This window comes from Rhinolophus sinicus, chromosome 3 (assembly GCF_057876585.1).
Source record: "Rhinolophus sinicus isolate RSI-liver-muscle chromosome 3, RSI-T2T, whole genome shotgun sequence".
NCBI classification, from domain to species: domain Eukaryota; kingdom Metazoa; phylum Chordata; class Mammalia; order Chiroptera; family Rhinolophidae; genus Rhinolophus; species Rhinolophus sinicus.
In genome coordinates this window covers 78,965,238-78,991,543 of record NC_142503.1, presented here as the reverse complement: position 1 = coordinate 78,991,543, position 26,306 = coordinate 78,965,238, and the positions used below count along the sequence as shown (strand labels likewise).

Sequence of the window (26,306 nt, the reverse complement as noted above, 5' to 3'; positions counted from 1 at the left end):
CGCCAACATCACAGATGTTAAAGGGAGATGTGAAGAGCTGCCTCTTACCTCACCGAGCGAATAGCACAAAGCCCTGAGGCAGTACAAGGAGCACAACCTTTGGGACCAGACAGACATAACCTCACACTTAAGTTCCACCACTTACCAGAAACTACATAACCCTGAGCAAGTTACTGCACCTCTCTGGGCTTGTTTGCTCCTTTAGAATTGGAGATGTACACGTGGTTACTAGGGATATTAAGTGAGATGTGTGCATAGATGGTGCTGAACACATACCTGGCACTAGTCGGAACTCAGTTAATGGCAGCAGCTTTGCACTGAGCTTATTAAAAGGACCCAAAACCTATGGAAATAAGGAGGTGGGAGAGAGAGGGGTAAATATGAAGAATCAATCTGTAGCTGAGAGGTGTGAGAAGATGAAAGAACAACAGTTGAAAAAACACAAGGAAGTGTTGATAGAACTACATCATCCACACCCTCTTATAAAAAGAACAGAACTCTGCCAGCTTATTAGCAGGGGAAGTGTTCTATTTTAAAAACCAAACCAGCCCGAAGCAGACATCAACTGTACTGCATCAAACACGGGGGAAATCATCCAAAGCCTTGCATGATGCCTGAGCTGGCTCCCCACCCCTGCCCCAAGCTTTTCACCCACAAGGGCTGCCTTTCCTCTTTCTTATCCATCCTCCCTTTGTTACAGAAATGATGTCAGATGAAAGTGGGGGATTCCACCTGGAAAGGAAGGTGTCCCAGGCTTCTGCAGGAGGCTCAGTTTTATAGCTCTGTGCCAGGAGTGGTCTTGACAGCCCAGAGGTCTAGCTGACCTCCAAGGTCACAATCTCTGCCCATTGGTCTGATACTCCCAACCCCCACCCCTCGAGTGTGGCCAGCGTCTGCTGTGAACCCTTCCTCAGAGCTAACCAGAGCTGTGGATCTTGAGCACGCTGAAACCTGAGTAAACCAGGCCAAGTGCTGTCACTCCACTGAGCTCGTATTCTGTATCACTCACCCTAAGTGACTGAACAAAGCACAGTCACATTGCATTTTGGGCTGGCACATCCTTTTAAATCCTTAAGTTACTCTAGTGCTCAAGGCAGAATTTTGCCAAACCTCTTATAAAGCCTGCCACCTGTTTTGGAACAATAGCTGACGAAGCCAGGCTCTGAGATTTAATTTAACAGTGTAACAATGAACCTGGATCTGGAAAATGCAGCTTTTCACCAGTCTCCTAAGCATGCCCAGAGTCCTGAGGTGATCCCCCGAGCAAGGGACTGAATGGGCCAGCTAAGTGAGTTCCCCGAAAGGTCACGAGATGAGTCAATACAAACTGGAGCCCAACTCCAGCCCCTGAATGACAGAAAGGCAGTAGGGAGTCCAGCCTTTGTCCTTTCTCCCAGGAGAACATCACCTGTTTGCTTCAAATGGCCACGAGCGGGGCCATCTCTACCGAGGGCGAGTGTGGTGAAGAGGGCACAAGCAAAACAATCAGCATGTTCTAGTTTGAATGCCAGGCTAGGATCTTCTGTGTTGTCTCGGCAACGGGACGTCATCTTTGGCCTCCTGATAATGCTCAACTACGAGGGTTTCTGTGAACATTAAGTAACATAAAGTTGCACAGGATGTGGCTAACAAATTCCCTTTCCCTTTTGTTTGGGTTCACAGACCAAGCTTGCAGGATCTGAGCAGACTTACTGGGCAGTTTGTTCATTGCCCACACCCCCATGCACAAACACAGTCCCCGACTGCTCCCTCACCCCCCACCCTGTGCCCCTTTGCCCTCCACCCACATGCAGTGCCTGCTTCTGCCCACAGTTGGCTCTCTCTGGCTCCTCAGTACCCACGGCAATGGGTTGCCCAAACCAGCATCCAGCGGACAGCCTGACAGTGTTTCTCTTCTTCATCCCGTCCTGAATCACCCAAAAGCAGCTACTCAGGAATTAGGAACAAAATAACATCTTCTGGGCAGCAGCAAAAAGGTCAGAGCGTCATGTTTTTCTGTGAGAAACTGGACAGGACAGCATGAAGGAAGAGCACGTCTACTTTTCAAGAAGCCTAGAGCATCAAATTACTCTGAGACCCAATATGGACTTCGGATTACTAGATGGTGACTTGGGTTCAATGGGAAAGAAAAACCGACTGGATAAATCTGCAAGGAAATGCAAATTGACTTTTCTGATGAATAACCCTGAGCCTCTGCCTTACTGGTTTTCTCTGTTTGCATGTCCATCCCTGATGCCAAAGGGGAGGTCACATCCTACCATGCAGAGGAGCCCTGCATTGGGCAGACCCTGAGCCAGAAGGGTTCTCAGCTCCTAAACCTCTTTGGCCCCTAACACCCATGTCACTCATCTTAAACTGACTGAATAAAAAGCACTGCCGCATTTGTATGTGGGGCCACAGCACATCCTTCCAAAGCTTTAAGTTACTCCAGTGTCCAAAACAGAGTTTTCCCCAAGCCTCCTGTAGCGCCTGCCACCTGTTTCAGAACAACAGCTGCCGACGACGAACTCCACCGCAGCAGGTAGGGAGCGATCCTGTCTCATCCAGGATTATGTCTCCAGAATCTGCCCCAAATGCCTGGCACCTAGTAGGTGCTTAGCAAATGTTTGTGAGACTGAACTCCTTTGGGCTGCTATAGATCCAAGTTGGAGTCAGGCAGTTCCGAGAAAAGAGGTATCACAGGTAGACATTTTCAGCTGTTCCACGGGGCTTCCAAGGGTAACAGAGCTGTGCACAGGAAGGTCGGTAGAGGCAGGGAATTGATAAAATGCAAGCAGAGGAGAGGAGACCTCCACTACTGGAGCGTTCACTACTTGTTTAGACAAGGAGAAATACTTGAGGGCCCTACGTGAAAGGAGAAACACCTGGAAGCTTTATAAAAACAAAAACAGTCATACTTCAGACAATGGACGTTAGATTCTTCCCAGGCATGAAAAACATGGAAGGGGTGACCTTAAATTTTGGAATTTCCTGTAGAATTACTTATCAGCCCAGCCCTTCCAAGCCCAGTGCCCACACAGGACAGCAGCCTTCCACGTCAGTGCTGCGCACGATCCATGCTACCCACGGGGCACACGGCACGGCAGGATCCGGGGCCTCCCACCCTACGGGTGAGTGGAGCCTGCTCTGGTCTCTGCTCCAGGGCCAGAAGGAAAAATGGAGTCCCAGGGCCTGAAGGCAAGTCTCCTTTCCCAGCGCCAGGCACACAGCCAGTGTCCCAGCTGGCCCTCTACTTTGGTTTCTCATCTGGACTTTTATTCTCTGCTGAATGCCCGTTAGCTGGATTACCTACCTCTTACTAAGAATTACCTGCACTAGGACATGTGTTTCAAGGAAAGTCTCCCCAACTAAAACAGTTTGAAGGTAGAATTCTGTGTTATTGAGAGCTACAAAATAATACCACCCTGACTTGGCAGGGGAGGCAGAGGGCAGGTGATTAGGGAAGAAACACTTAAGTTACAAAGCCAAGGTATGAATACCATGTTTCAGCAATAAACTCTACAAGAGAAGTCCCGATCAGATCCCCAAAAGGGGCAAAAGGTCTGCAGCGGAAGTAGCTGCCACCAAGGGAAGGAGGGGCTGAAATGAGATTTATCCCACCCTTACTCCCAACTTTGCAACATTTTCTACACATACCTCTTTCTAACAACATAGCATAAATTAGTGCTAATTTTAATCTCTAAGAAATGAGTAAACATGGTTATCTAGCAAGATTTTAGTAACAATAATTCATGCTACAATTAAGTGCTTTCAGACTGTTCTTATGATCGATCTTCCATGTTTCAGCTCAGAAAACCTTATATTTGAAAATCTAGATGTCTTGTTTTTCCATAATTATCCACAGATAACTGTGGCTTCAGTATAGAGAGTTCTGTGTAACATCCAAAGAATCCTTTAGCCTGTTTTCTTTTTTCTACCCTCATGAAATGTATGTGGCAAAAACAAAAGCAAAACAAAACCAATCCAGAAATGGGCCACTAACCAACTCCAATCAGTTGTTATTCAATCGCTTTGATCCCCTCTTGGGTAAGTGTCACGTGCCTCCACTCCCTGGCTTCTGATCTGTTTATGCAGCTTCATTTTAATAGCCTAACCTTACCCTTCAATACGTCCTCTTGCTTGCATTTCAGTTTATAAAAGCGCTCATCCATTGGCATCCTTGTTAGCAAAGAGTTTTGTCAATATTTTCCTTCTTCGATGCTCTGAGCATTGAAAAACAGGTATGTCATTATTAGTATTTCTTTTCCAACTGTGCTTAGTGAACTGTTACTGTCTAATGAGCTATCTGGATTCCTACGTATTTGCTGCAGTGCCTCTGTTCAGCCTTGGCTTTGATTCTGCTTTTTTCTCTTCATCAGTGTGTCCCGTGGAAAGTTCAGCTTTTTGGTTATGTTTCTTTTCAGAACAGAAAGCAGTCTCCTGGATGCAGGATCAGTCAGAGTCTCTCCTAGTCCATGTTTTCTAATTAGGATGCAGTTACCTGAGTGACTAAGATACTAATTTCAGAGCTGTGATTCTTTTCCCTCTGTGTGCTCCAGAATCTGTTCAACTTCCTCTCTCTTTTCTAATCAAAGAAGTTGACTGACTGGAAATATCCCAGCAGTTTTTTTCCAAGCTCATACAATTTCCTGCTTATAATGTGTGGGCTTTTAAACCTGTTACACTATTGAAGGTGACTCGCATGGTCCATCTAAAAGCTGTTATGGTCAAAAGACTTCAGTCTAGCAACCCAAACAGAATTTTCAAAATAACTCATGCCTTCCTTCCTTCCACACACATTTCTGTTTTGGTCATCTTTTGAATACCACGAAGATAATGCACAGTCCACAGGAACAATTTCTAAAATCCTACTTCTCTATTTCATATCCCCCCTCCATGTATTTCTCTTCCCAAATTCCTCCCTACAAATTGCTGGTCACTTCTTTCCCCTCTTCTCCCAAATCTGCATTTCTAAAGCTCAAAGCATACCTCTAAAAAATGGCAGAGACTTCCTAAGAGGGCAAGGGAGAAGAAAAACTGAGCAAACTGCAAAACCAGATCCCTCTTTTAAAGGAAATGGAAATACTGGGAAACAGAAAGATTTATGCAAGCAATTGTTGTCCTAGCAGAAACACAAGTGCACAGTGCCTGAATAAGCATCGGAGAACTTCCTAGTCCCATGCCTTCTGATATGCTGATGGGCAGGAGTGATACTGTACCGGTAACCCCCGCTGCTGGGGCTGGGGTGTCAGGACAATGAGCTGATCGGTGTAATGTGTTGCCTTAGGGGAGAGAGGACAGTTAGGACAGCCCTCACACTAGTTGTCACTGATGTTACAGGGAGCCAATGCCAGAGAACCAAACATATTAAGAGATTAGTGAAAGGGGTCTCAAAAGTTCCTGAGCTCATCATATTTTAAACTATGTTCTTTGGAACACTAAGCCATATTTAGATATTTAGAGAGGGAGGGAGGAAGAGTAAGAAACTATAAATGAAAGAGTTAAACATTTTTTTTTTTTTTTACTACAGGATCACTCAGAAACTTTAAATGGTATTAATTACATATCCCTAAGAGGAGGAGACCATAACATGTAGCTTAATGTTTCTTTAATTTATGTGACCCCAGAAATCGTCTCTTTCTGGGACCCTACTTTTTACCACATGATTTGGTAAGAGTGCATATATTTGTATTTTTGTCTTTACTTTTATAGATGTTTTGTAGCTCCAGATGTTTTATTTGGTAACAACGCACAAGAGATTGGGAGGAGGCTATACAATAGGCTGCAAGGTATTCTTTATGTTTAAGATGTTGTAAAGCAAAAGAGTTCGATTTTTCTAAATGTCTTTTAAAATGATTTAAAAACAATACATGCTTACTATAGAAAATTTGAAAAACATAGGTAATTATCAAAATGATACTGAAAATCCTATCAAGAAATTGAAATTCTGTGATACTAAGTTACCAACCAGAGACAATGCTCTTACTATGTTGTATATTTTTCTTGTATTTGTGTGTGTATAAGCATATTAATGTGTACAAATAACTTTTCAGCAAAATAAGGGTCATTCCATGTGTGAAACTTTGCATCTTACTTTTCTATTTATAATATTTTCAGCATGTTATTAAAATTTTTCAAAACTTAGTTTTTAATGGCTATTTCTTTAGATGTATCACTGAAACAAATTTACTTAACTATTTCCACTTCACTGAACATCCACATTATTTCTAATTTTTGACTGTTATAAATAACACCACGAGGAACATCTTGTATGTAAATCTTTGTTTTCATCTCTGCTTATTTTCTTGGGATAGATACCAAAAAGTTTAATTGCTACATTAAAGAGTAAGAACTACTTAAAGATTCTCATTACATATTACCAAATTGCTTTCGAGAAAGATTATTCTAACTGTATTATCAGCATTATATAAAACAGGCTATCTCACAACACATTGGTAAGTATTTATGATATTTAAATTTTACTTATTTATTAAGCAATGCTGTGCATAATGCAAAATTCAAAAAAACAATTTTTAATGCAGTGAAATTTCCCTCCTACGGCTCTCTTCCAGGCATTTCCCTCCCCAAAGGCAACTGATAACTTCTGAATACTTTCAAAGGTATTTTGTGCATATGGTAGCAAATATATGTAAATATGTGTAAATATGATTTCTCTTCTTCAAAATCTTGCTTATTTCAGTTAAAAATATTGCATGGATTTCATTCCATGTCGGAACATAAAGGAAGTTCTCATCTATTTTAACAGCTGCTTGGCATTCCACTGTATAAAATGTACAATTTTTAAAACCAATCCTCTGTTAACAGACATTTGTAATATTACCAGGAAAAAAACCAAAAAACGCATACCATTTCACGTGTGCAAAAATACCTAGGTCATGTTCCTAGAAGTAGAATTGTTGCTTTAAAAAGTGTGTGCAATCAATGACTTTGCTAGATATTCAAATGCCATGTGGAGATTGTGCTGCTTTGTACTCAAAACAATAGTATGAGACGCCTGTTTCTCCACACTCTTCTGGTGGTGTGCTGGTAAATGATTAACCGGCTTTCAGAGGAGGAGAGAAAAACTTGATTTGTATTATCAGCCAATTTCCATGATGTAAATACTTTTATCATGTCTGACTGTAAGCTATCAACATGAAATCATTGTATATGAAGTTGGGAAGAGAGGGGCATAATTAGCTCTTACGCTGTCACCCACACAGTGTGTTAGCAAATATTTTTATCTTCCTCACCTGACTGAAAAATAGTGTGCATGAGATTGAGTGGACTTTCAGATACTTAAGAACATTTCTTTTTCTAGGAGCTGTTTATGTCCTTTGTTCATTTTTCTACTGCATTAGAGGTCCTTTTCTTATTTGTGGAAGCACTTGATGTAATGGTGCTCAGTTTCTATATGATGGGAATAGCAAATATTTTCCTCGGTTTATTTATATTTTGAGTTTACCATGAAGTTTCTGCCATGAAGAAATATTTACTTTCATATATTTATTATTCTTATCTTAAAGCTACTTGAGTTGCAAGCTATAGTTAGGTCTTCTCTTTTCGAATACTAAAAACAATAATTTTCATATGATGTCTTCTCACACTTATTTTTTTATACATAAAATTGTTGATTCATTTTGTTTCTTTCTGTTTCATTTTGGGTGGCACATTCTTTAAGTGTCAAGTCTGTTGACAGTGCTGCTCAAGTCTCATACTTTTTTTTGTCTGCTGGTACTAAGTTTTCAATGATATCTGTAGATTTGTCTTTTTCTCTTTTTGGTTCTATCAGTTTTTACTTTATGGTCTTCGAAGGTCTAGAATTAAGTGCATACACATATAACACATTTCTTGTTGATATTTTGACCTCTTTATTATAATGTAGTAGCCTTCTTTATCACAGTCTACCTTCACATAATATTGTACAAATTTGCATATGGCTAAAGAATCTTACAAAGTATGCTTCCACTTCCCTCTTCCCATTCTGTTCCCATGTATTTTATTACTACGTATATCTACATATATTATAAGCCCCCAGACCCGTTAATATTTTTGTTCTAAACAGAAATATTTATAAGACAGTAATAACTGGAAAAAGTATTTCTTTTATATTTATCATTTCCAGTGCTCTTCATCTGTGTATGTGTGTTTTCAAACTTCCATCAGACACCATTTCACTTCAGTCTGAAAAGCTTCCTTTAACAATGCTTTCTAGAGCAGATCTAGTAGCACTGAATATTCTTAGCTTTCATTTGTCTGAAAGTCTTTATTTTACCTTCATGTTTTAATGGTGTTTTCATTAGGTTTAAAATTCTAGGTTGATAGCTCTCTCCTTCCCCAGCACTTTAAAGATGCCATTTGAATGTATTCCTGAGAAGTTGGCTATCATATTTATCTTTATTTTTCTATATGTAATGTGTATTTTTACTGTGGATATTTTTTTACCTTCTCTAATGGTCTTCCTTTTTTTTTTTTTTTTTTTTTTTTAATGCAAATACAAGTTTCTGATCTATACCATTTTCCTTCTCGTTGAATAACTTATTTTAACATTTCTTGCAAGGCAGGTCCACTGGCAACAAATACCTCAATTTTCAGCTGAGAAAGTTTGTATTTTTATCTTTTGAAGATATCACAAGACACAGAATTGTAGTTTTTTGCTTTTTTCCCCTCTCAACACTTTGAATATTTCCCTCCACTCTCTTCTTGCTTGCATTGTTTCTAAGAAAATGTTGGATATAATTCTTATCTTTGCTCCTCTATAGGTAAGGTTTTTCTTTTTTCCTCCTCTGCTTTCCATATTTTTTTCTTTTCCTTTTAAATTCTGCAGTTTGAACATGCTTAGGTGTAGTTTTCTGTGTTTTTGTTATTTATTTATTTATTTATTAACTTATCCTGTTTGGTGTTTTCTGAGCTTTGGATCTGTGGCTTGGTGTCTGGCATTAATTTGGGGAAAATCTATCATTCATTATAGATTCAAATGTTGCTTCTGCTCCTTTCTATCTTGTCCTTTTGTAGTTGTCCTGCAGTTCTTGGATAGTCTGTTCTATTTTTCACTTTTTTTTTTTTTTAAATCTTTGCTTTTCAGTTTCAAAAGTTTTTTTTCACACATCCTGAAGCTCAGAGATTCTTTCTTCAGCTATGTCCAGTCTAAGGAGATCACAAAAGGCATTCTTCATTTCTGTTAGTGTTTTTGAATTCTAGAATTTCTTTTTAATTCTTTCTTAGGATTTTTATCTCTCTGCTTATATTTCCCATATGTTCTTGCATGCTGTCTTTTTCTAATAGATCCCCTAGCGTATTAATCATAGTTGTTTTAATTTTCCACTCTGATAATTCTAACATTCCTGCCATATCTGAGTCTAATCCTAATGCTTGCTTTGTCTCTTTAAACTGTGGGGGGTTTTGCCTTTTATGTGCCTTGTAATTTTCAGTTGAAAGCCAGACATGCTGTACTGGGTAAAATGAAACTTTAGTAAATAGGTCATTAATTACGTGGTGGTAACACATGAGGAAACGGGAAGCATTCTGTAATTCTATGGTCAGTCTCAGTCTTTTAGTGAGCCTATGCCTCTGGGCTGTGAGCTTCACAAGAGCGTAAGTGGGATAGGATGGCTAGAGAGAGCTGGAGTTGGGTATTTCCCTTCCCCCAGTTGGCTAGGTTCTAATAAAACCTGAATAGGTTAGTTTCTGGTAAAATAGTTTATCTTATCTTGTTAAGAACAGAATGCCCTGGCATATTTCAAAATGGTTCTTTTCCCCTTTCCCTACCAGAAGCACAAGTATTTTCTTCCATATTCAGCATGAGAACTTGGTAGGGCCCTAGAAGTAAAACTCAACCAAAGTGTGGAGGCTCCTCTGTGACAAGTCTCTTCTGAAGTTTTCAATTCTCAGACTTGTCCACACTGAGCCTCCAGCAATTTGTCAATTACAGTTTAGGTTTTCTACCTGGTACTGGTTCCCACAGAGGTTTCTGCTCCAGTAAGTTGTGCTTCTCTGTACCCGGGTGTCTCTCCAAGTTGGGGATTGTGGTTTGCCCGGTGACCTCACTTCTCTGACAGATCTAAGAAGAGATGTTGACTTTTTCAGTTTGTTTAGCTTTTTACTTATTGCTAGGATTGAGTGATGAGTTCCAAACTTCTTACATACCAAACCAGGAGCCTGGACACTTTTTGAGACTTTTGCTTTATCATTCATTTTCAGCAATTTGATTATGATGTGCTTTCGTTTCTTTTTCGTTATGTTTATTCTGCTTGAAGTTTACTGAGCTTCTTGAATGGTTATGTAAAATCTTTATACATAAATAGCCCAGCTTCTTAAAGTTATGTAAAATCTTTGTGCACTCTTTATCTCTATCATTTCCAGGTATTTCCAGGTTTAACATTTTTGTCAAATTTGAAAAAATTTTGGCCATTTCTTCAAACATTTTTGTCCACTTCCCCCCACTCCTTTCCTTCTGGGATTCCAATTACACATAGTTTGACCGCTTAATATTGCCTCACAGCTCATGGATGTTCTGTACATTATTTTCAAGTCTGTTTTCCTTCTTCCATTTTGGATAAATTTTTATATATTTAGATTTATATTTCAGCAACTTCAAGTTAGTGATTTTTCCTTTTGCAGTGTCTAATCTGCTCTTAAATCTACTCACTGTATTTTCATTTCAGATATTGTATTTTTCATTGCCTGAAGTTCTATTTAATTCTCATTTATTCCATTTTCCTTCTCATTGTGTCCAAGTTTTTCTTTAATTACTTGAACAGAACATACTTATCATACCTGTTTTAACATTCTGTCAATTTTATCATCTCTATCATTTCCAGGTATATTTTTATTGATGCTTTTTCTCCCAGTTATGGATTTCATTGTTTTGATTCTTTGTATGTATAGTAATTTTTTATTGGTTGCCCAGACATTGTGAATTTAACTGAGTGCTGAGTGCTCGATTTTGTTGTCCTTAAAATAGTGTTAACCATTTTCTGGCAGGTACTTATGTTCCTGTCAACATTAATTTGACCCTTCTGAAGTATTTTTCAAAAGCTCTTTTTAAGAGGGCCTAGAGGAGTCCTGTTTAGAGCTATCTTGCCCCACTTCTAAGACGTAGCCCTTTTGAGGTCTCTAGTGAATGTCTTTTGATTTAACAATGTCTCTTCATTCTGGCTGGACGTCAGTCAAACAATTTCCAGTCTGGTGTGAGCTCTGAGAATTATTTATTTGACAGTTTCCCTGAGATGATTTTACTTCGGAAGTTGTTTTTGCCCAACTTCGTGAGATATTATCTATTTCTCTCCTCATCATATTCATGTTTCTCTTTTATTCCTTGAACAGAGCATAGAGTCATAATCAACCGAAGATTCAAGGGACCCCCATACCCACTTCTATGGCAGTTAATCCCTCATGGACAGAAGAAGAAGCTCTGTCTATGTTTAATGGAGATGGAAGGAGATGCAGAAATGTTGTACCGTGTTCTTGCCCTCAACTTCACATTTCCCAAAGACTCAAGGGACCAAAGGTTATTTTTGATAAATGTTCTTTAAAATATTTATGTCTGAAAGATTTAGACCTTATTCCTAAAAATAAGCCATTTGGGACAATATCTAAATCACTTTATATCCAACATTAGCTTTCAGGACCTTGCTCTATGTAAAGCAAAGGACACATGGTGAAGAGGCTTAGTACTTGAGCACAACAAATAGCCCAGCTTCTTAAAGTTACGTAAAATCTTTGTGCACTCTTTATCTTAGACTTAAACCTCTATCTATAATGCAGTTGGGTCAATTCCCACCACCCGATGACATTAAAAAAAATTAGGGACAACAAAACAACACTTCCCATCCCTTCCTCCTGTGTCCTATCACTCTGAACAGACAATGGTCACAAGGTATATATTATTACAAAGACCTCTGACCACATGTCCCAATGTCGCCTGGGTTATCCAACCCTTTTTACATCAACAGTGCAACACCCTACTCTTCTACAACCTGTGAACAGCCCTGGCTGGTGCATATAGAGAGAATCCACTGCCACAGAGACTGCAGCAATTTTTACAGCTATTTTCTCCAAAATGGCACTGAGCCGAATCCTGACAGCATACCTAGTCCTGACTCCTTTCTGCTGAAGACAGAGAAACTGGGAAAACAGTGTTTTCTGAGATGAAATAGTGAAAAGCAAATAGATCATACATAATCACTTTAAACGTTGGTGTCAGCGGAGCTGGAAAAATCCCCTGGCTAAAGACTATGGTGAAAATCCACTAATTTTGAGGGAATTAAATTAAATGAATAATTTTGGATGGGCATATAATAGAAGTAACCATTCTGACAATTAAACTACTCCAGGGAAGGAAACTTAATTTTTAAGTCTCTGGCAATAATTGCAAATAGAACTTGGTAGATTTTTAAGCTACACAATTGGGACTGTTTCTTATGATACAATTTACATTTCTATCATCTCTGCATGCCAGTAATGTTAACATTTTATTCAGATACAAATTCACAGTTCAACTATTACTGTCAAAAAGACATTAGATAGTAATCTCCCTATTTACTTTATCAAAAAAGGACCCAAGCATGATTGGATATGGTTGGTATTATATAATACCGTGTTTCCCCGAAAATAAGACCTAGCCAGACAATTAGTTCTAATGCGTCTGGTGGAGCAAAAATTAATATAAAATCCGGTTTTATATTATATATTATATTATACCCAGTCTTATATTACAGAAAAATAAGACAGGGTCTTATATTAATTTTTGCTCCAAAAGATACATTAGAGCTGATTGTACACCTAGGTCTTATTTTTGGGGAAACACAGTAATCCCTATTTAAAATAATAATAATCCCCATAAAAGATTTCCTTTCCCATTTTCAACACAGTAGCAAATCTCTGAGAATGACATTAATGTATTTAGCAGAGGACAGTTGCCTCTGGGGTCATTTTCAACTATGAGAAGCACAAAACTTTCTCGTTTCTCTTGCTTACAAGTTTCTGTCTGGCTGGTATGGAGAGATTTAAAGCTGGCAGAAGGTACAGACAGGAAGGAGAAATAAAGGACATCTCACTGAGCACATTACTAACTCTTCCCTTAGGAACCGCTAGCTAGGCCCTCAGAAATGCAGAAAAAGCTGTGATGATTTGGGGAGCTCCTTTGGGGCAGCGATGTGTGTTTCACTTTCCTCCTATGTCCTCAGTGTCTAGAGAACTGCTGGTACGGACCTCTCCGCCTTTCCTTGCTGAAGTGGTGGTCAAGTGAGGGAAATGGACCCAGATGGAGCTTGCTTCTCTTCTTCTCAAAGACATGTCTTCCCAGATGGACTCATCCTTTACTTTTATCACCAAAATATGAGATCGAATTGTTTTTACCTGTGCTCATGTCTTGTTTGAGAATTAGGGTATTTCCAGCAGAGGGCACAACATGTGATAAAGCAGGGAGGCATGAGACTGTATAGTATGCTTATGACACTGTTCTCTCTGTTTTTTTCTTTCCTGGTTTGGCTGTCCAGAGTGAATTCAGAAGGTAGAGTGAATCAGATTCCTTTGTTCATGGCAATATTATCATAATTGGTCTGTTCAGGTTTCTCTTGTTTTATTTATATATCTAATACTTCTCCCCACAGAAAGCCACACACACACACACACACACACACACACACACACACACACACACGAGGTTGGACACTTAAGTTCGCTAACTTATCCTAGAAAAAGTGCCACATACCTCATTGCTGAATATCACTATGGTCACCTGCGAAGTACTCCCCTTGGGAAGCTATGCACCAATGTCAATGCCTAGCCCACCCTTCAAAGCAATTTTGGAACTCTTTTTCAGGAATGGCCATCAGAGCTGTTGTCGTATTACCCTTGATGTCCTGAATGTCATCAAAATGTCCTTTCAATATTTCCTTTATCTTCGGGTAAAGAAAGAAGTCACTGGGGGCCAGATTAGGTGAGTAAGGAGGGTGTTACAATACAGTTATTTGTTTACTGGCTAAAAACTCCCTCACAAACAGTGCCGTGTGAGCTGGTGCATTGTCGTGATGCAAGAGCCACAAATTGTTGGTGAAAAGTTCAGGTCATTTTTATCTAACTTTTTCACGTGGCCACTTCAGCACTTCCAAATAGTAAACTTGATTAACTGTCCAGTTGGTGCAAATTCATAATGAACAATCCCTCTGATATCACAAAAGGTTAGCAACATCATTACAACAAGTTCGCAAACTTAATGGTCAGACCCTGTGTGTGTGTGTGTGTGTGTGTGTGTGTGTGTGTGTGTATCTATATATACCAGGGGTGCCAAAAAAATGTATACAAGTGGACACTTGGGTGAATGTTGCTCAAGCAGTAATTCACTGTAATCAGAAGTGTCTGGATGCTTATGGTAACTACTTTGAGCACCTCTTGTAATAGCAGAAGTCAAATGTGACTTGTATTCATCTATGTATGCATCGTATATGCATACTTAGGCTTTGTATAAAGACATCTGAGGGGGATTACACTGGTCAAGATTCTGGAGAGAAAGAAGTAAACTGACTCTCTCTGTAGCTGCTTCTTCCTGAACGCATTTGCAAGAACCTGAGAATCAGGCTCTACCTGAGCACAGAAAGAGTAACCAGAGAAATTTTTGGCAGTCTCACAGGGCTGGAAATGTGAGTGGCCTCAACACTCCTTCAGTTTTTCCCTAAAGATATTTGCCAAATTCTTGAGCTACACTGATTGCGAGCTTACAAAACTAAGCAGACAGCCTTTGAAAAGCAGAAAGGACTTTGGGCTGCTCTTATACTGAAGATGAAACAAAGAATAGAGTTCAGGGCTTACCAAGATGGAGGACCCAATGACCATACCAGAAAGATTTGGAAGACTATGTCCCCCAGGAGCAGGGATGACCCAGCGGTAGATTGGACTTATAAAAATGGCATATGAACACTTCCTTAGCTCAGTCCCTGATTAAATTAAGTAATCAGTCCCCACTCTGTAAGCCGTAGAAATAAAAGGCTGAATCAACTCTGGTGAAAGATAACATCATTTGAAATCACTAAAATTTTCAAATCCATAATGTTCACCATGTAATAAAATAAAACTAGAGTTAAGAAGAAGAAAAGTGACTGATAATCAAGAGGTAAAACAATAGAAGCAGACTTAGGATTTCAAAATAAATTAAGATAAATATAAAAATAAAATGGGAAAAAAAGAATGGAACTACCGAATGGAAAAAAATGAAGACTATAACAAATAATTTGAATCCATATTTTAAAAGAGTCAAATTGACTTTCTAGAACTGCAAAATAAGTATTGCAGCGGCTCTGCTTTTAGTTTACAAGGAGCGAACTACTAATAAACCTATCGTCCTTCAACTATGAACCCTGAAAACAAAAACAAAAAAAGGGAAAAAACTATCTGAAGACGCTGGAGATTGAAAAACACAGGCCAATTATGGGCTCTGAAACTCAGAAAAGTGATTAGCATAGCATGAATTCCCCGTTTTTAAATCACTTTACCCTGAGGTAAACAGATGTGGTGGCAACAGTACCAGGTCCCTAAAACTCCAATAAGAAAACTCATGAACTTATTGTCCAGAGGGAGCATGGAAATGAGTAGGGACAACCACAGCCACTGAAGAACGAAGAGGGAACCTTGGGAAGGAGAGAGCCCGAGAATTACACCCTAATTCTGTATATAAATTTAGCCCAAGTCTATGACTGATTAATGCATCGTGCATCCTGGGGAGAACTGGAAGGCACTTGTAGCTAAAACGTAGAGAACTAAAACAGAACCAAGACATCGCCCACCATAGGCACGACATTATGCAATCTGAGTCTAATTATTAATGAGTATCATTCTCCATGTTGCAGGTTTTGAAGTCAGAATGGGCTCAAAATCATGCCTCAAGTGGGATGACAGGATTATCACAGGATCTGATCATTAGCAGGAGGGTGTTATGACGCTCTTATGGCCTTAGCTGCCACCAGTTGTGGAAAGAGGGTTCAAGATATAGTTTAGTCATCTATCATTTCCCAAACCCCCATTGTGTTTCACAACAATCTGGCTCTGTACTCACCAACATGTCCGTCTCTTACTTGAGCAGTATATACATGTGCAATGAAAAACTGGCCTGCCTGGGCTCCTAGAGAAAATGATTTCAATTTCAGCTCCTGGTCTGTGGGAGGGACTGTGCTTTGTGAGCTGCCACATCCTCAGTTGCTAGCACAGCGCCTGGCCTAGGGCTAGCTTAGTAAATATTTGCTGAACTAAGTTGAACTTATTTGAGGACTTTGGAGAAAAATTGTGACTTCACCCTAATTCTGCGAGGATATATTTTTCTTGCTACCTATCACCTGTAATGGCTAAGACCTGTAACTCCTGGCTAGGAGTCCCTCAGGCTTATGTATCTAGGTGGACAGAGGTTATATGGCTACCAGGGCCTGCATATACTTTACACATATAAAGTAGGAGCTCTAATTGTTTTCAATTCTTGTGCAAGATTCCAATTCCTGCTGCAATCACATAGATTGTGTTCCTGGGCTCATGCCACATCCACTGCTATGAACAAACACTTTCCATACACTAAGTCCTAGGCATTTCCACCAGAGAAATAAAAACATGCGTCCTCCCAAAGACAGACACAATTGCTTACAGCAGCTTTACTCATAATAGCCGCAAACTAAAAATAATCCAAAATCACACCAACAGATAAACAGATAAATATTTTGTGGCATACCCATAGAGTGGAATACTCTTCAGCAATAAAAAAAGAGCAATCTTTGATAGATACAACATGGATAAATACAAAAAATAAGCTGAACAAAAAGAAGCCAGACACAAAAGAGTACATACTGTATGCATTCCATTTACATGAAATTCTAGGATAGGCAAAACTAATCTAGAGTGGCAGAAAACAAATCAGTGGTTGCCTGGGCCAGGGTGGAGGACACTGGCGGCAAAGGAGCACATGGAAGCTTTGGGGCTGGTGAAAGTGTCATGGATCTGTGTATACATTTGTCAAAACTTACCAAACTGTACAATTAAAATGAGTGTATTTTATTATATGCAAATTGAATCTCAACAACATTGACCAAAAATAAAAATAATAAATCCTAGTTTTTTTAATATTTAGTTTTCAGACAGTCAGTTGGACCCCAACCTCCAATGCCTGCTCCATTACAGGCATTGTAACGGAGCAAGCTGTGACATTCCAAGGCCTGAGCTCTAGCCAGCTGCTGGATCACAGCCCTGGAACTGCCTTCCTCTCAAACTCAATGACATCCCAGGTCTAAAAGCCCACTATTCTGAATGTTTCTGTTTACAGGATGATGAGGGATTGCTTAACAAAGAAGCCCCATGAAGAGCTGTTGAATTCCCAGAGCTTGGCACGGTGCCCTTTGAATGAATGAACAAGACAAAAGTAAAAGAAGAGTATTCCTAGAGGAAACAGATCTCTAAAACAGTACATATGCAAGGAGGGAGGAGAGAAACAGTGGCTTTGAAGAAAACCATCAGGCCAGGAAGTGCCTCAGTACTGGTTCTTAGAGCAAGCCCAGCCTATGACGTGCACAAATGAAGCATTTGCAAATCCTGGCTGCGTCCTTCCTCACTGATTCCACTGGGCCAGGTGAACAGAGCAATCTCCACTGTAGCAGATTTCCCAGGGAGGGAAATTTGACTTCCCGTGTACCTGCAACTTCCAACAAGACGCATCTTCAGCCAGGGCCAGCCTGCAAAGTGCAACTCTCATTTGACCAAAACTCCTTGCAGAGCATCTGGCCTCTCCCACTATGCTCACAGGCAGGCCTATTTTCTCTGGGCCCATGTGTCTCTTGCTTCCACAGAGGTGTATGCACATCCCAAATCAATTAATCAGCATGAGTTCCTTCTCAATGACAGCCAACAAAGACATTCTAAACATGGCTTGACTTAGCTTGCACAGCTCTTGCTTTATCCACAGTCCTCTTTGGCTCATATGTAACCCATCTGTTGATGAAGAATTAATGACACACAGTGTGTCACATATGCCCATACATTTATGGTGGGATTCAAGCTAGAAGTCATGCTTTTGGGGAAGCTTCAGAAGAGCATGTGGAACAGGCTCTATTGGCTCTCCCCACTTAGTGAGATTCCATGCCTTGGCTTCTTGGAACAACATCTGATCAGAAATAGCAAAATGTCCTGCTAAGTAAACCAACATGATAAAGGAAAATTACTAGCACAATTAAGCTGCAGATGTTGGAAAGGATGATGGAGAGGCTTTATGTGGGGGGTGTTAAGACAACCTCAGAGAAACCAGTGAGGCTTTATGGAGGGTAGGACAGGTGACATATTGCTTTGCTCCAAATGCTTGTGATGCTGTGGGTTAACAGGTGGCCAATTACCTTGAGGGGAATCAAACTCAAATTCAACGTATTTGACTGACTGCTTGTTGCTTTCCCAAAGGTAACAGCATTGGCAGTGGAATTTCTTGGATCCCCCGAAAAGACACTTTTGAACTACTAGGTAAGGGATAACCATGTTTTCGGGTATTTCCCCCACTTCCTTAGATGGCAGTTTGTATCACCACCCCTTCCCAACCCACCTGAAGAATCACTGCAGTGTAATTTTAAGTGTTGGCCTGAGGACCATGAGACCTGCTTTCTACTTCTGGCTTCACCAAGGAGGGGCTACAGGACCTTTGGGGCTACTGGTACTTATCTTTTCTGAGCAGGACAAGTAGACCACTTGGTATTTCCCTAGTTTCTTCTGGGTCTTTCCCCAGAAGAAACTAGGGAAGAAGGTTGTTTCTATTCTGTCTTCCAGAATGTTCCTTTAACTTGTCCTCCAGAAGTAACAATTTACCTGGCCCCCAGTTGAGGGCCAATGATGCTGTTTGACCTGCTGTTGGGTCAAATGCTGCTGCTCCCAATTGGCATTTGATCAATTTTAATGAACAAATGAACAGATTGCCACATGCATAAACAAATCCGACTCCTCCCTGCATGTTGGCTCTCTCTGTGGGCTGCTATTTCTTCCTATCAAACAGGGATGTTAAAAGTAACTTAAACTGTGCTCAGTTAACCAGTCCTTATTCAGAAGCTTCTGTATCAGGCAGCGAAGAAGGCAGGTCCGTGCAGTTATCAGACATCTGGATAAGATTCCTGCCATAAGAAACTTTATCTGTTTCCTTAATCTAGTCTGTGACCACACAGAGATTCAAATAAAGGAAGTTCAACATATAGAATTAAATTATGATAAAACAGTAACTGTATGACATAAGAGAACTTTACCATAAGGATGAGGGCGAGTATCCAAGGAAGAACGAACGCAGAAGAGGATTCCCCCTCCTCAAGGCTGGGGTTCACACCTGGTTGGAGAAAGTGTAGCTGGAGTACATTGGATAAAAGAGAAGTTGGTTGGTTAGCCCAGGTCAGAACTGGTCCACCGTCACTGGGAGAGCAGGAAACAGCCTTTTGGGAAACAGGGAAGCCAAGTGACCAGATGTGCACAGGTGCAGAGAATGCCACTGTTTGGAGGAGGCTTGGTACACCCAGTGCCCATGTCAGGATTGCAAAATCCATGTCAGGATTGCACGTGGGCAGAGAAATCAGGGCACAGGTGAGGCACAGTCGGTAGGCAGTGGGGTGGGCATGCAGAGGGGCTGGAACGACTGCCCTGGACAGGAGACTAGAATCTACAGTGTCTGTCCTAGGAGGACCACGGGGGTAGGTGTTTCCCAAGCCAGGCCAGGGCTGCCAGGGGGTCAAAGACTGTGTGCTCTGGACCCGTGGCTGCGGCAGAGCGCCACCAAGCGCCCTGACATCACACCGGTGCCAAACAGAGCAGCTGGGGGAAGCTGCAGAAGCCCCTTCCTCCTGCATTGTCCCTGCAGCACCCTCCACTGGGACAGCTTAACCTGGTCCTCACTCTAAAGGAAAGAGCTTACAGATTCCAACCATTACTGCAGAGCAGGTATTGAAGGGGACATTGAGAGCAGAGGCAAAAACTGATATTAAGAGTCCTAAACTGGGGCTCAGAAATTCTGAGTGCACCTGTGTGATCTTGGGCAAGAGACTGGGTGTCAAGTTTCAGTTTATTCATTTATAAAATGGAAACAATACATGTCCAACTTACTAAACAGGAATACTGTGAGGGTCAAATACGATTAGGAGTATGAAAGGGCACTGAAACTGTAAAGTGCTACACTTTTCCAATGGGTCACTGCTGTTTTCCTGGTATTCTGTATCACATTAGTTGATGGTCCACCTGGCGTTAAGGCCACAGAGAGGCGACCCTGTCTTATTTTTGAATTCCTGGCACCTAACACACTCACTGGCACAAAGCAGGCAGTTCATTAGTCTTTGTTACCAGAACTAACAGAGACTGTTTTACTTCCTTACTGACTGACTGACAATCTCATTAACGGAGCAGCTGAAGCTGAAGGTGATACAAGGCCTGGCCAGTGAAGCACCAGCCATAGCGCTTCAGTAGTAGCCCACACTCACAGTTCCCCACCCTTCTTCCTACCCCAGAAAGCTGCTGGAGGAGTCTGCAGGAAGAGCCTCTTTGCCCCTGACCAGCCTCTTCCTTAGGACCTGGGGCGGTGCTCTTATTGTAGATCTGATACTCAAGCAGAACCAGAGTCGCAGCAGGACCTCACTTGTGGGCCCAGTAGATAGCTGGAGATTAAATACGTGCATAAAGGATGAATGAATAAGCAAACAGAGCTGTCCAGCTAAGGTCTTGCCTGGATCTTACTTGTATATAATTATAAGGCTACCAAAATCCACTTTCCCTTAAATACAACGCCTTTAAAAACACACACACACAATTCTTTGCCCATTCCTTTCTCCATATTCCCTTCCTTCCTTTTTTTTTTTAATACATGAAGAAATGTGGGTATATGTGCAAAGCAATGGCTGACTTATTCATTTATTTATTGTATTTTTGCGCAGAAACCTTATAGTGCAATATACCAGGGCTCTGTCTGGGCATCTTGGGCACTTCTGTCTAAGGTCTGAAGCTGTCTGAGGTCTGAAGAGTATCTCTCTGCATGAAGGGCAAGTTCATAGTGGTCTAGGCTCCCGTTCTACCTGTCCTGAGACTGCTGCTGATTTATGGAGGGAGGGAACTAGGAACGAGCTATAGCTGGAGGGGGTAAAAACTACGGACATGCTGATTGGTCTGGGAGAGGAACCTCTGCCATCTGGCTCTTCTCTCCCACAATGTCAGTCCTGAAGGAGAAGCAGGAAAAGGCAAGCGAGTTTAATTACTCTGAAACACATCCTGGGACATTTCGGAGCTCCCGGCAGGAGACTGAAATGTTGCATGCTCTTTAAAGCTAAGCATCACTAATATAATTAGAATTTTTTTTTTGTCCTGCCTATAACACATTTTGTGGATGAAGTTCAGCCAATAAACATTTACATAGATGTGGGCATGGCAGTGGTTAATTGTTTGAGGCAAAAACAACTTGGCGTTGCAGAATCCGTTTGCTCTGCTTTTACACACTAAGATGGGTTAAATACTTCAGGGTAAAACTACTAACACATGGAAAAAGCCTTTTACTCATTTAGTCCCCTGTCTGAAGCAAATCCTGTGGGTTTCACGTGATGTGAAGCAGCTCCACTTGCAGATAACTAGACATATTTAGAAAAGGAGGCACAAAAGTATCCCTGAAGTAGCTTGTCTGTCTGTTACTGGAGAAAAGAAGGGTAACTTGATCAGTCAGTTAATATCTCAGCCCCCTTTTTCTTGGTTTCCTACTTAGCCATGTTGCATTGTAAACCCTTAGCCTGGAAAGAGAGGCGCACTGTTTTTATTGTTCTTTACCTTCCACAAATTCAGCAAATGGTCAAAGACAGAACCACATCAAGCTACCAAACGTCTGCTCATACCACCTTAGCTTCCTAAGGAGTTGGAGGGCGAGGTTAAAGTTCAAATTCTCACTCTGAAATATATGAAGTCATTTTCCATCCTGCTAGGACCTTGTCTCACTGGTCTATTGTAGCAGGTGGGTAACCAATGAGCCTTTGAAATTGACGCAGCAATGTCTCCCCCGTTTTCAGAAAAGTGCGTATTTTGCTTTTTTAGAATGGATGGTTAGAAGTGTCAAACTGACCTTCGGAGGGAGTGGGACTCCTTGATTTAAAGCCTTCTTCTCTTACTCAACGCCCACTTGAGAGTTGAAAGGTCTGAATGATGCCTTTGATGTCTTTGTCCATCGCTCTCTCTACACACGTTTACTACTGAAAAATAAGACAGATTTGCTACGAAGAGCTACAAGGGACAGACAGAAATTGTGATTGCATTTAATGGCACTTGATTAGACAACCTCCAAACGGCCAATCCTGTCTTGCCAATCACTCCTGAACCCTTGACATTCCTAAGGGAGGTGCATACAGAAAGACTAACAGCAAAAGGTAAGCAAAGTGACACTTTATTATTATCTTTCAGAGCTTGAATCTTTACCTTAAGGCTAACTTAAGAGCACATATTTCACTCTTAAGGCATAAGAAGGGTCCTCCTGCCCTCTGCCTCCACATACCTCAGCTTCACCTCAAATTCTGGACTATAACTAGTCACTGCCACATGGCGCGAAACTAAAGCAATGGTGCTTTGCTGAGGCAGAGAAAGATGGCTAGGCCCTGAGGGATCCCTGCTTCCACCAACAATTCTAACCCATGGAATGAAAGCAGGAAGTGTAATAGAGGACCACCAAGAAGAGAAATTGTCTTTTTATAGTACTGTCCATCAGTAAACACAGCCAACCAATATTTTATCATTGACAAAACAGAATGGCACATCATTCTCTCTTAAGAGACATGGGGAAGCTAGAAAGAGAAATAGAACGCAGGTAGAAAAATAGAAGCATCTCTTTCACTATAAAACATTCACCTTCTCCTCACAAAAATGTTCTATTTGAAACTCTGTACAGAGAAGCTTATGAAATAGAGGTGGCTTCTTTAGTAAAATATAAAATACATAATTAGTCTTAGGAAGCTGAAGAAATATGGAATAATTATTTAAAGATAGGAGAATTTTTTACTTCTCAAAAAAAATAGGATTTTATAGAAAGAAAATTGGACTTTGTGAGGTCCTACCTTTTCAGGCAGATGCTTTTGTAATCCTGGATCCCCCCAACATAGACTACAGAGCTAAATGTAAAAATGTGAATGTTTTTGAGATTATCCTGATTCCAAATTTAACGGAAAGTATAATCTAAAGAAAAGGGGTCCAAAAGTATAAGTGCATTTATGGGAATGGCATTACCCAAGGAAAATTATCTAGCAAAATCAGAGATGGGAGTAGTGATTCCCGGAAGCCAGCGGAGAAGAACCATAGTGCTGTAAAATCAGCCCATTTGGGCAAATTCTCACTGAGTGCCTGAAGGAATAACCCTGCAGATGGTGGTCATAGTCTACTGCTCCATCAGCTCAAGAAACCTATCAACACGTCTGAGCCTGCCCAGCAGAACTTTATAAGACCACTGACCCCAACATGCAAGGGAGGTTAATAGCAAAGGTGGCTACTCCCAGAGTCCTCCAAGCCTGCTCTGGGTAATTTGCAAGTCCAGAAAGCTCATGCACTCCAACGTGCTGACTTTTCATTACTACTTTAGGCAATTTAGATCATACAAGTACAGAACATACTTTGTAGTAAGAAACACCAAAACTCTGACAAAGAGGGCCTTTTCTGCCATGAGGTAGAAAGATATTATAAATCGTCATTCTGTCCAGAAGAATGATTCCTCACATTGGACTATACACTTAAAGGCACAGTCTTGGTTACATTTAGGAAATTTTAACTAAAATGACACTGAACAGCTCCCTGCATGGCTCTCTGCACCGTGCTTGCGTTCTGCAGTGTCCGAGTTTTTTTCAGATTTTTGTCCACCCTCTGTAATTGTGATAACTTGCAACAATCTGTGCCTTGAAAAGGGAGACCTCTTTCTAAAATGGTGTCATTGAATGCCCCCCCCCCCATCAGCGAGGAGAGCTTCTTTGTAGGCAGTGTATACGTGTGTGACTTTAACCAAGACACACTCTTTTCAATGGGAAATTACAATCTGGGGAACGAGCTCTCAAAATCTATACATACTTAATAGACATCTCGATATATGTTGAGACGTCTTTCTGGCGCACTTCACTGGACCCTGTCACGTAAATCACCTCTGAATTTGGTAGGAATGCAACTGTTTACCAGTCTTTGCAGCATTAGTACTAGAAGCATTTCTAGGTCAACGTCATGACTAACAATCTCCTCACAGCAGTGGGAGAACCTGCTCCAGCGTTCGGGATGGGAGAAATCTAGCCGGCTATCAGGCTTTTATTCTCCTCATGCGTATCTGCTGCTCCATGAAGGAAAGGATCGTTTACTGCAGGAGCTCCTCCCCGGAAGACATGTGGCTGTTCCGAAGTATTTAGATACCAAAGTATTTAGCTAAAGGAGTTTGAAAACTACTCTTGTAAATCTGAGGTTTATGATGGTTTTGTTTGTTTTTAAGAATTCAGATGGTACTGTGCAAATAAAAGAGGCAGAGGGAGAGAAACTATTTATATACTCCATTAACTCATTCAGCCAATATTTCTAAGTACCCTGAGGTTCACAGGACTACTTACACCAGCATGTAATGGAGAGAGAGGCTGGGTTACATAGTGGAGCACATGGTCTGGGAGGCAGGAGGCACTGCTTGCTCCGCTCATTTGGAAAATTACTGTGCTTGGCTGCCAAAGCAGAACCTCGTTCCTGGACAGGGAGGGATGCTGACGCTTCCAGTGTTGAAGTGTCAGAGAAGCCTGTTTCTGGGGACAGCTTCTTGCTTTGTTAACACGTAGCCTGGTTGAACCTGTAGGAAGAATCTGAAATGGGAATTAGAAACAGCACCAAAGAAACATGGCTCTCTCAGCGGCAAGGAGACGTGGGGCAAGAGCTTGAGAAATCAGAGCTCTGTGCCTCACAACAAATCGACATTTATTGGAGATGAGAAAAACCTTACTATTGGCTTTTCCTCAAACAATTCAGGCAGGGTGTACTATATTCTTTAAAACTCAGTTTCAGAAATCAAGGCAACTATTAAATTTACTACTGACTGCTTTCCCTTTCTTTCCTTTAGTTAGATTTCTTTGAAGAAAAAATTTTCAAAAACCAAGTCATTTATAAAATGAGATTCTCAAATTCTCATTAAAAAATGATAAAAATGACTGAACTCTGGCTTTACAAAGGGAACAATATTATAAATTCATAATTTTTCCTGCCTTGGAGCTTAAAACATTTTCTGTAATCCTGTAGTATCCTCTTCCTTACAGATTTATAGACTGGACCTACTTCAACTTTCTTGCCTTTGCAGTCTATTTCTTTTGGAACAAAAATCTACAACTTTCCATTTCAAATAAAGCAGACTATGAAAACTGCCATCACTTAAATTTGCATCATAGGCCTCCAGTCAGCTAGTACAACCTTACAATTCAGAGAAAAGCAAGAAATATTTAAAAAGAATTCAAGGCGGGGGTGGGGGGGTGGGGGGGGGGGAGGAAGCAATGATAAAACCATTGAAATTCTCCAAATTTATAAATGCCATCAAACTTTACTATACGATCCCTCAAATTAATGTGCACCTAATTATAGCATTAAATGAGGCTGGTGTATTGAGACCTATTTGCATAATAGTGACAAAAATCAAAGTTTTATGGATGCAAAATGGGCTCATCTGAAACTGAAATTCTAATTCCTGAGCAGGTTCTGACTAATGAGCCTGAACAAGTCAGAGTCATCCTGGCCCTTTTCTTCAACAGTGGAAAAGGGATTATGTTAAAGACTTTGGGGGAAACTTACAATAGATATCTTTGGTTTCTCAAACTTTTCCTTCCAAGTAGCCCCATTGGGGGAGTATGGTGAATATATCTGCCTAATAGCTTTGAGAATTTAGCCTGAAGTTGTAGGTTGCTAGCACAAGGTTGTTGTTTTTTCGTTTTTGTTTTTGGGGTTTTTTTTTAGTTAATTTCTCATTTTCTCTTTAACATTTACCATATTTTGCCGTGTATGATGTGCTCCCGAGTATAATGTGCACCTATGTTTTTGGCCCAAACTTTCAGGGAAAAAAAATTTCATTTTAATTCAAATTTTTATTTGATTACATTTAGGTATTTGGTTTTTTCTTTTTTTGTATTATAAAGGAATTTTAGCATTTATTTTTAAACATATTATGGTATAAGAAATTTTTTGTAACAAATAATTACAAAACACAAGAATAGATACAAGGTACAAGAAATTTTATGTACTGGTAACAAATTTATGATATGTATGCACCATAGAAGGCCAAGAACTCTTCATCGTTGCAAGTTCGTCCTAAGTTCAACAAACCTGACTAT

General features: G+C 40.6%; 3 long non-coding RNA genes across 4 annotated transcripts in view; 1 reads left to right on the top strand and 2 right to left on the bottom strand.

The window, feature by feature from the left end:
- LOC148758511 (uncharacterized) overlaps positions 1-26,047 on the bottom strand; it is a 209,843-nt gene extending 183,796 nt beyond the window's left edge. Inside the window, exon 1 of the long non-coding RNA XR_016020714.1 lies at positions 19,227-26,047. This is a non-coding gene — a long non-coding RNA (uncharacterized LOC148758511). The remainder of the gene's footprint in view (positions 1-19,226) is intronic.
- On the bottom strand, positions 180-16,380 carry LOC148758512 (uncharacterized). Its single transcript, XR_016020715.1, has 3 exons — positions 16,031-16,380; positions 1,409-1,586; positions 180-343 (listed from the first exon to the last, which is right to left on the bottom strand). It is a non-coding gene; the product is annotated as an uncharacterized LOC148758512 (long non-coding RNA).
- Positions 3,830-19,300, top strand: LOC141570670 (uncharacterized). 2 transcript variants are annotated; one of them, XR_016020712.1, is made up of 4 exons: positions 3,830-4,220; positions 11,305-11,488; positions 13,167-13,921; positions 17,279-19,300. It is a non-coding gene; the product is annotated as an uncharacterized LOC141570670 (long non-coding RNA). The 2 variants fall into 2 exon arrangements; XR_016020713.1 differs by having other exon boundaries at positions 3,837-4,220; positions 13,805-13,921.
- Positions 26,048-26,306: the final 259 nt, after the last annotated feature.